Raw genomic sequence first — 13,291 nt, 5'->3', positions numbered from 1 at the left:
AATATGATAGGGGCGATTTTTCTTGCCTCAGCCTTATTAACTATTGCCAACGCATTTCATCCATTTCGTACAGCAGTATGGAGCGGAGTAGAGTGGAGGGGAGTTACATGGCATAGTGGGCTGTGCAGTGGCGTAGAGCAGAGTGTCACAGGGTGGAGTAGAGCGGTTTGGAGTGGTGTAGAGTTAAGTAGCATAGGGTGGAGTGGCATAGAGTAGAGTGGTGAAGAGTGGAGTGGAGTGGCGTAGAGTGGCATACAGTGGAGCGGTGTGGCGTGAAGTGGAGTAGCACAGAGTAGAATAGAGTGGCACAGAGTAGAATGGAGTGGACTGTCATAGTGTAGAGTAGATTAGATTAGAGTACAGTACAGTAGAGTGGTGTAGAGTGCAATGGGGTAGATTAGATTGGTGTGGAGTGGGGGAGACCAGATAGAGTGGTGTACACTTGAGTTGAGTATGTAGAGTGACATAGAGTGCTGTGGAGTGGCATAGAGTGGATTAGAGTAGAGTGAATGGCATAAAGTAACCTGGTATAGACCGAAGTGGGCCAAAGTGACATAGAAAAGAGTGGGGTAGAGTGGCACTGTGAGGAGTGGAGTGGCATCAAGTGGTGTACATTGGAGTGGCATAAAGTGGAGTGTCAGAGTAAAATGCACTGGGGTAGAGCGCAGTGGAGTAGGGTGGTGTGGAATAGAGTAGTGTAGATTGCCAGGACATACACTAGACTGGTGTACAGCGCAGTAGTATAGAAGAGAGTGATGCAAAGTGGAGTGGCATAGAGTGCAGTAGTGTAGAATAGTGTGCAGTGACTTAGCGTAGAGAGGTGTAGAGAAGAGTGATGCTGAGTGCAGTGACACAGAATGCAGTGGCATAGAGTAGAATGGCATAGAGTGCAGTAGCATAGAGGAAAGTGATGTACAGTGGCATGGAGTGCAGTAGTGTAGTAGCGCAGAGTAGACTGGCACAAAGTGAAGTTGCACAGAATATAATATCATAGAGTGCGGTGGCCTACAGTGGTGCAGAGTAGAGTGTAATGGAGTAGAGTCCAGTTGTGTACAGTGGTGCACAGTAGTGTGCAGTGGTGGAGAGTAGAGTGGTGCTGGGTAGAGCAGTGCAGAGAAAATTGGCACAGAGTGCAGTGGCGCAGAGTAGAGTGTCATAGAGTGCAAGCCATAGAGTGGTGCAGAGTAGAGTGTTGTGGCATAGACTGCAATAGCGTGGAGTGGTGCAGAGTAGAGTGCAGTGTTATTGAGTGCAGTTGTGTTGAGTGCAGTGGCATGCAGTGCAGTGGAGTAGAGTAAAGTAGTGTAGAGTAGAGTAGCATAGAGTCTAGTGGCATAGAGTAGAGTGGTGCAGAGTAGGGTGTAGTGGTGTACCATGGGGCACCGTAGAATGCAGTGGCATGGAGTGCAGTAGCATAGAGTGTAATGGTGTAACATAGAGTGGCATAGAGTAGAGTGGAATAGAGTGCCGTGGCATAGAATGGAGTAGAATGGAGAGCACTGGTGCATAGTAGAGTGGCATAAGTGCAATGACGTGAGAACAGTGCTGCAGAGAAGAGTACCTTGGTGTAGAGTGCAATATCACAGAATGCAGTGGCACAGAGTAGACTGTAGTGGCATAGAATGCAGTGGTGTAGAATGCAGTGGTACAGACTAGACTGGTATAGAATGCAGTCGGGTGGAGTGCAGTGGCATAGAGTAGAGTGGTGCAGAATAGAGTGAATTAGAGTGCAGTGGCCTAGAGTAAAAAAGCTTGGCATAAAGTGCAGTGGCAGAGAGTACAGTGGCGCAGAGTAAAATGTTGTAGAATGCAGGATCATTAAGTGCAGTGACCTAGAGTAGAGAGTTGTGGCATAAAGTGTAGTGGCATAGAGTGCGGTGACATAGAGTAGAGAGGTGCAGAGTAGACTGTCATAGAGTGCAGTGGCATAAAGTGCAGTGGCATGGAGTGGTGTAGAGTGCAGTGGCCTAGAGTAGAGTGGTGCAAAGTAGAATGTCATAGAGTGCAGTGGCATAAAGTGCAGTGACATAGAGTGGTGCAGAAAAGAGTGCATTGGCATACAGTAGAGTGGTGTAGAGTAGAGAGGCATATGGTGCAGTGGCTGGGACAAACAGGGACAAAGGAAATGAGAGTGATGCTGAAGCTAACAAATTGTAAGCTATGGGTGTAAACCGAATGTATGTAAACAACTAATAGAGACAGCGCAGGCAAAACCTAAAAATGTGGAGAAATAAACATATTTCTTCTCATTACACCTCTCCATGGAAGACGTAGCATTTTGACACATTTCCATGTTTAATAGTGTTAGTAAATCTGGGAATGCGCCAAAAACCATTGGTGGGCCCAGGGGAACACCCGCTCCCCACCCATGGAGCCCTTCCCAGGGTAGAGTAACGCAACCCAGTGGGATGCGCTGCCTTGCGTTAGTCCTGATTTACTATGCCACAGAGCGCCATGCAAGGTGGTTCTGCATGCCATAGTATATCTCACTTAAGGGCTTGCGTTGGACAATGCAAGCCCTTGATAAATCAGGTCCTGATTTTCAAAGTGTTGTGCAGGTGCTGCGCTTTTTTGCACCGCGCACCCTCACATTTTTAATGGTGAATACATCAACGTAAACTTTGCGCCACTTTCAGTCATGTGAGCACCCAAGCAAAATATTGGTAAATAATCACCTTAAGGCTTACTACGTCACAATTTCTAGGCTGCATCATGGCGGAACCCAGACTGACATGAATAAAGGAAGTTGCATTTAGAAATGCCTAAAGCAGACAACTTTTCTGAGCATAAGATGAAGCCCTCAAATGAGGTATGCATCGTCCGTAATTCACAACTTCCGGGCCCCTGTAATTCTCCAATAGAGGTGAAGCCAATGTTTAATGTATGCTCTTTCACTGTGAAGGAAGGGGGCAGTCCCTTGGAGCGCCTCATCGATTAGCAGCAGCTTCAGGGCGGAAGTTGGCTGTGTTCCAAGGCACGCGCTGCTTCTGCTGCTCCCATTAGCATTCAGGGGCAGTCCTAACATCACTCTTCGGCATAGAGCGCATTCACTCGGAAAATGCAGAGAGGGTATGTTTGTTACACTTCAAAAAGTTTTTATACGAATCGAAAATGCAATCTCCAGGTTTCACATTCGATCTGTTCATTACGGCGGAAACCAAATAACTGGTTGCCTTGCAGCCTTGTTACATCAATGCGCCCTTTTACTAATATTTCATTTTTGGGAGGAAATAACTACTCAAAATATGAGGGCAGTTATATTGGCCCAGAAGAAAACAGGGCCAGTGAGATAATAGCAATTAAGTTCGGTTGCACAACACATTTGGCCAATTATTGATTGTCAACGCATCCTTAATTTCTGAGAACATAGGTAATGCTGTTGTCAACAGTGTGGGAATGTTGCTGTAGTCACCTTTCTGTATCCTTATTAGGAGTTCCCTGAATTTTGGTGCATGGATATCAGGCCCAGAACCCCTGATTCTGGCTAGTAAAATCACACGAAAATACAGTGTTGACACGAGGACGTTGGAATACCAGGGCCAAGTGCATACTTTTCCCCATTTTGAAAAGTAGTAGGCCAATTGCCACATCCATGTACCACCTGCATGTAGCTGTGGTAAATTGATAAAAGGGGCTTTGTTTTGGCTATGGCGGGAAGAATGTGGAGGGAAGGACCTAACTTCAGGAGGTGCATGTGGTATTACACCCTCTTAATATAAGGGATAAAGTACCCCTTGCCATATATTATAAGGATATTACAAGTCACAGAGGTGTTCCATAACCATATAGTGGAACAAGGCCATAGACGGAGTTCCTTTATATGGTTCTGGAACTCCAAGGCGACATGCAATATCCTTATCATGTATGTCAGGGAGTACTTAATTTCATATAATACATGGTAACACCATCACCTTACTCACAAACAACTTGGTGCATAGTTCTTTCATAATAAAGACTGTGTATGTTTGCAAACTTGAAAAATGGAAATAAAACATCTAGTGCAAAATTAAACACATCAAAAACCTGTTAGATATTTGTTGCAAAAAGATATTAGAAACAGTTCAATACAAGCCAGTTGTTTAAACACAAACTGCTGTTGTTGGTAATGTGTAGAAACAAGCAGAAAGATTCTAGTTAGGTCTAGCGTGAGCCAGCACGGTGGGAAGCCCTACACACTCCCCCGCCCATATTTTTCATTGACTTGTGTCTTTGTCCTTCGTAAATGCTGTCTTCTGATTGCTAAATATGCTTGTTAGTCCCTCATTACTACTCCCAGGTCATCATTTGAATCCTCCCCAATGGCTACCGGCCCCTTTACGTGGTTGTTACAGGGTGCATGTTTCTTTATTGAGCTTCGTGCTTTGCTTACATTCGGTGCCCCACAACCATTTTATCTTTCTAAGCAGTTGGGACAATGGCTGCCGTTTATTTGTAATGCCATAGGTCTCGCATTTTTTTAATTTTATTGCCAACAATGTGTTGCTCAAACTGGCTCTTGTAAATTGAGGTGGGTTTGGTGCATAAATCGTTTTTTGCAAAGTTACTCAAGAAATAAACCCTGAACGTAGCCTTTCCCGTTACGTGTGAAACAGACTGGACTATTTTAACAGAACGCTTGTACAACACGATTTTGTCTTCCTTTGTAGTTTGGTAAATTATAACATTTCTTTCAGTAGCATTGTATGCGACATCAGAGTGCGGCAGGAAATATGGTTTTGTGGAGGAAGGTGCTGAATGGCATGGGTGGGCAGCAGAATCGTTGTTTTTGGGGAACACAACAAATTTGCCTCCTCTGTCCCTTAACCGCTTCGCAGCTGATGACGAGCTCAGCTCGTCATCAGCCACAGTAGTCGTGTGCGGATGACGAGCTGAGCTCGTCACATAACGCAGCTTTTCGTAAATTGCCGCACACAGCGGGAAAAGCCGCCGCAGCGATGCGGTTAAATATTTATCCACTTCAGTGCTTCGTTGGGGCTTTGCCCGTACCATCTTGTTGTGCTGCTCTCCGTATTCTTACGCCGGCCTTACCAATCAGTCCTTGCCTCCCCCCCCACTCCCACCCCTTCCTACCTCCTCCCTGTCTCCTCATACATCTGCCACTTGTCCATTCATTAGCCCCGGCGCTATAAAGTGCAACAAAAAGGCGCACTAAAATACAGTGTGTCACCGATTCAGGTCGTATTTTTTATTGATTTTTGAAAAATCTTTATTGGACAAAATTCAAAGCAGACACAGTACAAATTGCGGTATCAAATCACAATTGCATATATATCAGTGGACACATCAAACAGTGCATAGCTCAGGAATATCGACCAAAGTCACTAAAAACATACCGTTAAAGATACGGACATGAACCCAACCCCCTGGGGGGCCTCCCATTCACAGGGACTCAGCGGAGGTCTAGTCAGTAAGAGGGGACAGCGAGCCTAGAAGAGATGGAGTGCCTGGCAGACCAGGGGAAATGCAGGTTATTGGCCAGCACCGGCGGCCGTCGCAGACCCAGGGCCGACGGGGAGCGCAGGTGAGGCAGCACCACTGGAGCGGGGACGGGCGAGCAGGTAGGACACCAAAGGGACCCAAGATGTCGATGGGCCGAGATCTTGCAGGCATTAAGTCCCAAAATTCAGGCAGGAGAGTTTGACAACGAGAGGATCCTCCAGCCAACTCTAGACCCTGGGGGCAGGACGATGACCCCACCACATGGCCACCCTGCGCCTGGTGAGAACCAGCAACATTGCAACGAGACGGCGTGAGGCATCTGGGCAGGGATTGACGAAGCCAAGGAGACACAGGAAGGGTTCTGGACTCACCACCGCACCAGTAATCTCGGAGATCGCGGAGCAAACCGATCGCCAGAAGTCAGATACCTTTGGACAAGGCCAAGCAAGATGAGCAAAGTCCGCAGCCGGCGCAGCACAACGCATGCAATTATCACCAAGTAGGAGCCCGAGCTTGTGAAGCTGCACCGGGGTGCAGTACAGCCTATGTAAATATTTAAAGTGAATCAAACAGAGACGGTAGTTAGGTGATAGCTTCTTCGTCTGGCCACAACAATACAGCCAGTCCGCCTGCGAGATTTCAGCACCAAGGTCATTACCCCAAGCCACCCTAGCACTATCAGAAGAAATAGGGGCGGACACCAAGGTCAGAGCATCTAGGCGAGTCATCAGTTTACGCGGGGACGAGGAAGAATAAATGCAATCCAAGGCCGGCATGGAGGGAGGAGGGTGAGGAAAGGAAGAGTGCAGCTTCCGACATGTGGCACGTAGCTGGTGAAAGAGTAGCATGTCCTGTAACCCCGAGCCCTCTGGAAGGGAGTAGAAGGTATTCCCCAGATAAAGGTCCGCGATCGTCGCCAGGTCCAGGCACCTCGCCACTGCAGACAAACTGGACGCCTGAAGTGAGGGAAAATCCAGGTGATCCACAATGGGCATAGGGTTAGCAGAGAGCAGGGGGGTGCCAGAAAAACGGCGGAGAGCCGAACAGGCCCAACGCAACGTCGTGACCGTGTCCACCTCAGTCCGGGGCCGCACCGCAGGTGCAAGCAAGGCCATAGAAAGGGGCCAGGGGGATGCTAGATCCATCTCCAACACCACGTGGGGCTGGTACGGGGAGGGGTAGATCAAGAAATGGAGAAAGCTGGCCTGGGCACACAGGGCATAAAGCTGGAAGTCAGGCGCGCCGATCCCGCCAGCGGCCATGGGCAGTGTGAGAACGTCGTAGGCTATTCTCGGCTGTTTGCCCGCCCAGACCAACACAATTATTAAGGAGCGAAGCTTGCGAATAAAATGGGAAGTGAGGGGAATGGGAACATTAAGAAACAGGTAAAGGAATTTGGGGAGGACCACCATTTTAGCAATTGCAATGCGGCCCTCTAGAGATAATGGGAGCCGACTCCAAGATGGAATTCTGGACTCCAGCCAGTCCACAGCACGCCCAAAGTACGATCTCCGTAGCTAGTCCAGATCCCTGCTGATCCAGACACCCAGATAGCGCGTGGGGCCAGAGGCCCAAACAAAGGGGAAATCAGGTACAAAGGGCAGAGTGGCCTCCATCAGGGGGAAGAGGACGGACTTGCCCTAGTTCACCTGTTTTCCCGACAGTCCACCAAAACGAATAATCTCACGGACCAACGGGCTAAGATTCTCCTGAGGATGGCAAACATAAAGCGTAACATCATCCGTGTACATTGATACCAACAATGAACGGGAAGAAAACCCGATGCCTCTGTGAGTGTGGTGCTGTCGCAACCTGGCAGCCAGGGGTTCCATTGCCACGGCAAAAAGCATGGGGGACAATGGGCACCTCTGGCAAGTGCCCCTCACAACTGGGAACGGGTCCGAGATTTTGCTGTTGACGCGGATCCGCGCCACAGGACTGGCATATATGAGTTTAACCTTACGAAGAAAGGTATCGCTGAAACCCATGTGCGGCAAGACATAGAACAGGAAGGGCCATCCCAGCATATCGAATGCCTTCGTGGCATCTAATAAGGCAGCAACAGCCGGCAACTCGGGGATAATTTGGTGCAAGACCGAAAAAATAGTGCAGAGGTTATGCGAGGTAGCTCTGCCGGGGTAAACATTGTTTACAACGAGGTGTTTACACCGCACTACCTTTACAGCGCTGCCATTACAATGCACGTTGTTACTACGACTTGCACTGGATGGCGCAGTTGGTTAAGGAATATTGTAATTTTATATTCCAACACCTTCCCTACTGTTACGTGGGCTGGTGTTGGAATAGAAAATTATAATAATCCTCAATCCGCGCAATCCAACGCAAGTCATTGTAACGACTTGCATTGCAAAAACCGCGTTGTAAAGTACCGCGATCTAAAAGATCGCGTTGTACTGACATACATCCCTCTGCCAGGGATGAAGCCGGACTGATCTGGGAGGGCAATAGTAGGCATAAGCAAGAGTAAACGAGAAGCTAACAATTTTGCGAATATTTTATTGTCGATATTGATTAGGTATGGGGGCGGTACGAATCGCAGCTGTCCGCAGGTTTATCGGGTTTTAGAAGCAAAGTTATCAGCGCCTCTTGGAGCGAGGGCGGGAAAGACCCGTTCTCCAGGCAGTTGTTGTACATTGCAGCTAGGTGAGGCACCAGGATATCTGCATAAGTTTTATAAAACAAGGCTGGTAACCCTTCGAAACCAGGTGCCTTATCCCCAGGGAGACCAATGATGGCAGCAAGGATTTCCTCCCTAGAGAACGGCTCGTGAAGGAATTTGCGGTGATAGTCCTCCAGCCAGACCAGTGCATTGGAATCGAAATATTGATCCAACTCTACTTGTGTCGGAGGAGCGGCAGAAGAATACAGCCCGGAATAATAGTCAAGGAAGCAAGATTGTATTTCCACCGGGGAGGTGATCCTGCCAGTCCCACCATCACTTAGGGCTGTGACATGTGATGCGTTGCACGGGGGCGCAGAAGGTTGGCAAGTGTGCGCCCCGGGCGATCTCCTTCCCTGAAACGACGTGCGCGACCCTCCCTGCTCAGAAAGGACAGCTCGCTCTCAGCTTCCTCTGAAAACTCCCTGTGTTTTGCACGGAGAAGAGCTAGTGTCTCAGTACTGGGGCGGGCAGCCTGGGCCTAATCCAGCTCCTCATTCTCCGCCTCAAGCTTTGCCAGGGTGGTACAAATAGAGCGAAGCACCCCTGCCTGCTTAGAGATACATTCGCCACGAATGACGCCCTTGAACCCTTCCCAAAGGGTTGAAGCAGAGTCTATGGACCCGGCATTAGTATCAGAATATTTAGTGATGGCGGTCTGTATATCAGCACAGAAGGCAGTGTCCCGAAGGGCATTGTGTGGGAGACGCCAGGTGAAGGCCCTATGCGGGGAATATGGAGGGTGGATGCGAATCTTGACCGGCGCGTGGTCAGAAAAGGTGCGAGCCATGTGGATCACGTCCGTGAGCCAGGACAGGGCATCCGTAGTGGCCAGCCAGAAATCTATGCTCGACCAGCAACCGGGGTTCCAGTGTAGCAGGTGCCTTCTCTCACTGTAGGATGTGAGTGGCGGCACACATCATAGAGAGCATTGTCGGCAAGGATAGATGAGAGGTCTGCAGTAGCGCGCGGGTGGGACAAGAGAGAAACCCCGATCTGTCCAGGGAGGCGGAGACTGCAATATTAAAATCCCCCCCCAAAGTACGGCAGAGGGGCCACAGGAGGAGATGAGGTGCCATACGTGTGCAAAAAAGCCCGGATCGTCACAATTGGGGCCATAATCTGCGGCAACTGTGACTGGCTGCGCAAAGAGGACGCCATTAAGTATCACGTATCTGCCCTCCGGGTCCTGAACTGCACGAATGGTCAGCCAGGGCAAGCCCCGTCGTACACAGAAACGAAACCCCTCTGGCGTAGGAAGAGTAGGTGGCGGAGTAGATCTCCCCCCAGAACCGAGATAGCAACTTGGAGACCGTCACGGGCAGTAGATGCGTCTCCTGCAGGAGACAGGTGTCGACCTTGTGCAGCGGTAGTTGGGAAAGGATTAACCGGGCTTTGCGGTGATCGTTCAAGCCCCAGATGTTCCAGGACCAAAATACAACGTCATGGTGAAAGACAGACAGCAAATTCACCACACAACCCCTCCAGTGGGATGCTGAGCCGAACAGGACAGACCCATGAATCAAGCTACCATGGAGTGGGGGCCTTCTACCCGCGTGGGTGTGGCAAGCTAATGACATGGGTCTGAACGCAAGCAGGTACTGCAGTGTGAGCGGGGGACTGGTGACGCAGCCGCACCTGGTGAATGGGCCAAGACCTGTGGTCGCGGACCATACGCAGGCATCCCATGAGGGGGTGTATAGCGGGCCAGGAAAAAAGAAGCGTGACAGCGGGGGCAAGGAGCCAGTGAAGTGACAGACTGTCCGGCCAGCGACACCAGCAGGCAAGGGCAAGACATGCAAAGTGGCACTGAGGAGCTGAACCCAGAAGAGGAAAAAAGAAAGGGTGTCCATATTGATACGCACTGTACAGTGTAATTGAGGAAACTTTCAATAGCAACATGAGAAAACCAAACAACAACAACCCAGAGCCATCCAAGTCCAACCAGGTGGCGACATAGAGTCAAAAGACAGAGCATAACAATGTAACAGCGGAAAACTGAAGTCGCCTCCTCCGTAGAGGACCCAGACAGCCCCCATCCCCAACCCCCCCTCACCCACCCCTCCCACCCCGGGGACCCACAACCAGGAATCTGAGGACAAAAAGAAGAATAGGGAATCATCCCTGGGGGCACGGCAGGGCCAAGCATACACCCTTGCAGAGAAGCAGGGTGGCCAAGCAGAAAAAGACCAGGCATCAGTCAGAAGAAAGCATCATTCAGGCATGCAGTGGAAGGTGCGCTACTCAGTCATTCTGGCTAAGGTGGCCAGCTCCATCAGACTGAGGCGTGGAGGGAGAAGAGCGGGCATCTCTGTCAAGTTTATTGGCAAACGCATGGGCCTCCTTGGGGTCCGGGAAGACCAGCGTCTGCACCCCCTGGAGGACTCACAATTTTGCCGGGTAGGCCAATGAATAGGAGACCTCATGCTTGAGGAGGATGCATTTAGCAGGAAGAAATTCCCTCCGGGCGGCCTGCACTGCAAGGGTATAATCAGGGTAGAAGGACAGGGCATTGCCCTGGTGGGTGATGGCGCCCCGGTCACGTGCTGCCCGGAGGATTGCGTCCCGGTCTCGGTAGTTTAAGATCTTCGCTATAATGGAACGCGGGGAAAGACCAGGACGCAGGCGGAGTCCCAGGGAACGATGTGCCCGCTCGACAATGAAGACTGTGGACAAAACATCTCCAAAGAGCTCCCTAATCAACCGCTCCACAAAGTCCTCCATCTTCGTAATGTTCGTGGACTCCGGAAGGCCGGTGATACGCAGATTACACCTCCGGGAGCGGGCCTCCAAGTCCTCATTCTTGTCCCGGATTATGGCAAGTATCTTGTCCATCTGTAGTAACTTCTGCCGGTCCTAGGTGGCAGCGTCCTCCACGCCAGAGACCCTGGACTCCACGTGCAGCAGGCGGTTGTCATGGGAGTCCACGCGAGACTTCACCTTATCGAGGCGTGCAGAAAGTTGGTCCAGTTGGGCGGCTATTCCAGTGACCATGGACTTGACATCCAACATTATGGCCTTGAGATCATCCTCACGGGACGGCAGGACCTCCACGCCCCCTGCAGCACCGTCGGCACCGTCAGCACCCGCAACATCCTGCCAGGAAGACCTGCGCAGCTCAAACGCTATCTTAGGCTGCTTAGGATCACTCTTCCCCATTGTATGAAGATCTGGACAGCCCCTACTGCCCAAGAGTTAAAGCCAGTGCCAGCAATGGAGCAGCCCACGGCTCACCGCAGGATGGGGGGGGCAAATGGAGGGGCGAAGTCCACCAGCTCCCGTGCAAGGGAAATGCAAAGGCAGCCCAGGTGTAGCCAAAAGGGGTTGGAGAGTGGTCAAAGACGCTCCGAATGCCACAAGGTAAGTATCAGTGCACTCCAGGCCGGCGCCACCCAATGCGCGCTGCAGGCGATCTATGAAAACGGAGCACCCCACAAAACAGAGGTAAGGCCACAGCCGCAGTCCACCAAATCTCGACACCACCGCAATCTCACAGCCTCAGGGTGAGGGCCGACACCAAACTCAAGAGGGAAAGACCTCCACCGAGCCTGCCAAACCAACAGGAGACCTCCCGCCCGCAGACAGTATCGCAGATCTGGGCGAATGGGCGCACCAGCAGCAGTGAGGGCCCCAGGGCAGCAAGCAGGTACAGTAGAGCTGGTGCCGCCACAGCGACCACGCACAGTCCGGTGGAGGCAGCAACAGTATAAAGGCACACACAGTGTCAGCTCCAGTCCGGCAAGACCAGGCCCCCTCCGGCACCTCAGAGCAAGTAGGGGGTCGTGCACCCAGGACCCCGGGCGGAAGGCGGCAGCAGTCAGTGCCCGGGAAGGCCCTCCAGGATCGGGTCCACGGGAGGTGGCACAATGTCTCCCAGACAGGATCCGCCAGAAGCGTGGGAAGTGGGGCCTGCAGGGTCCCGAAGGCCAGCTCCAGAAGTCACCGACGCAGGGAAGCCAGGCCACCGGAGAAGGGAACAGCCTCTGCGGCAGCCGGGTCAACCAGGAGTCGATGGAGCGCTCAGTAGCCCCCACACAGACCACCGGCGATCAGCAGATTGAACCCACTCCTGCAGCAGGCCCAGGAGCGAAGAGGAGCCGGCAGCAAGAAGGCCCCAGGTGGCCCCACCAGGAGAGGAGGTAGGCCGACACCGCAGCCCCCGGTCCCCGAGGCCGACGCCCACCATGGAGGAAGCACCCAACGGAGGAATCGAGGGGGACCCACCGCTCACACAGCCAGGCACCGGGAGTGCTGCAACCCGCACGGGGGCAAATACGAGAAGGTCAGGCCCTCACCAGGCCGCAGCGCCGCACAACCAGGCTGCACAGCAAGCGGCCTCCACCCCCGCAGACACACCCCTGGGCAGCAGCGCGACTCACTGGGGAGGACGGGGGATGATTGTCGTCGTCCAGGCCCAGCGTATGCAGCAGGGTCACCTCCAGGCAGCAACAGGCGAAGGTGCAGGCGAGCCCCAGTACTGGAGCCCCGCACCCGCCACGAGGGAGACAACTGCACCAAGCGGGCATGCAGAGACACCAGAATCAGCCAGGTAGGTGCGGGACACTCCCAAAGGGCGGAAAGCTGTAGAGTAGCGCCCAAAAAATTTCGATGTCTGCAGGATTATTTTGGATTTTAACGCTTGGCCGGCAGAGCCCACTCAAAGTGCGGCCATTTTACAGCCGGCCAAGCCACGCCCCCCAGATCGTATTTTTCAGTCTGTCGCGGATTACTTTAGATTGATGCACAGTGCTTCAAGAGACCAGCAGAAAGTACAAATGCCCCCCACCAGGTCTGCAAGTCCCCTAGGCGTGTGATCTGACGGCTAAATTATCTTAAAAGTGATGCCCCTTTGTTGAATCTTCCCATCTGTTAACACCCCTTAAGGGTTCACGGATGACAGCTGGTGTTGGGGCGCAAGGGGTCAAACACTGCAAGGGCCAAATAACCCTTTCAACCTTCAAAGGTCGACATACTGAGTACTAAGACACTGGGTAGCAATAACACATGTTAACCACAGTGCTTAGAAGCGGGAAAGGAATTGAGCGTTACACAGAATGGGCATCCTGAACCCCGGACAAGTATAGCAGCACAAAAAAATGTACAAATACAAATATAATTAACATATGACGATGGGACTGAAAGAGCACCATCCTAATCCCCCCCTTCCCACCC

The sequence above is a fragment of the Lissotriton vulgaris genome, chromosome 3_1 (genome assembly GCF_964263255.1).
Source record: "Lissotriton vulgaris chromosome 3_1, aLisVul1.2, whole genome shotgun sequence".
Classification (NCBI taxonomy): domain Eukaryota; kingdom Metazoa; phylum Chordata; class Amphibia; order Caudata; family Salamandridae; genus Lissotriton; species Lissotriton vulgaris.
Note: the sequence above shows the minus strand (reverse complement) of the source record.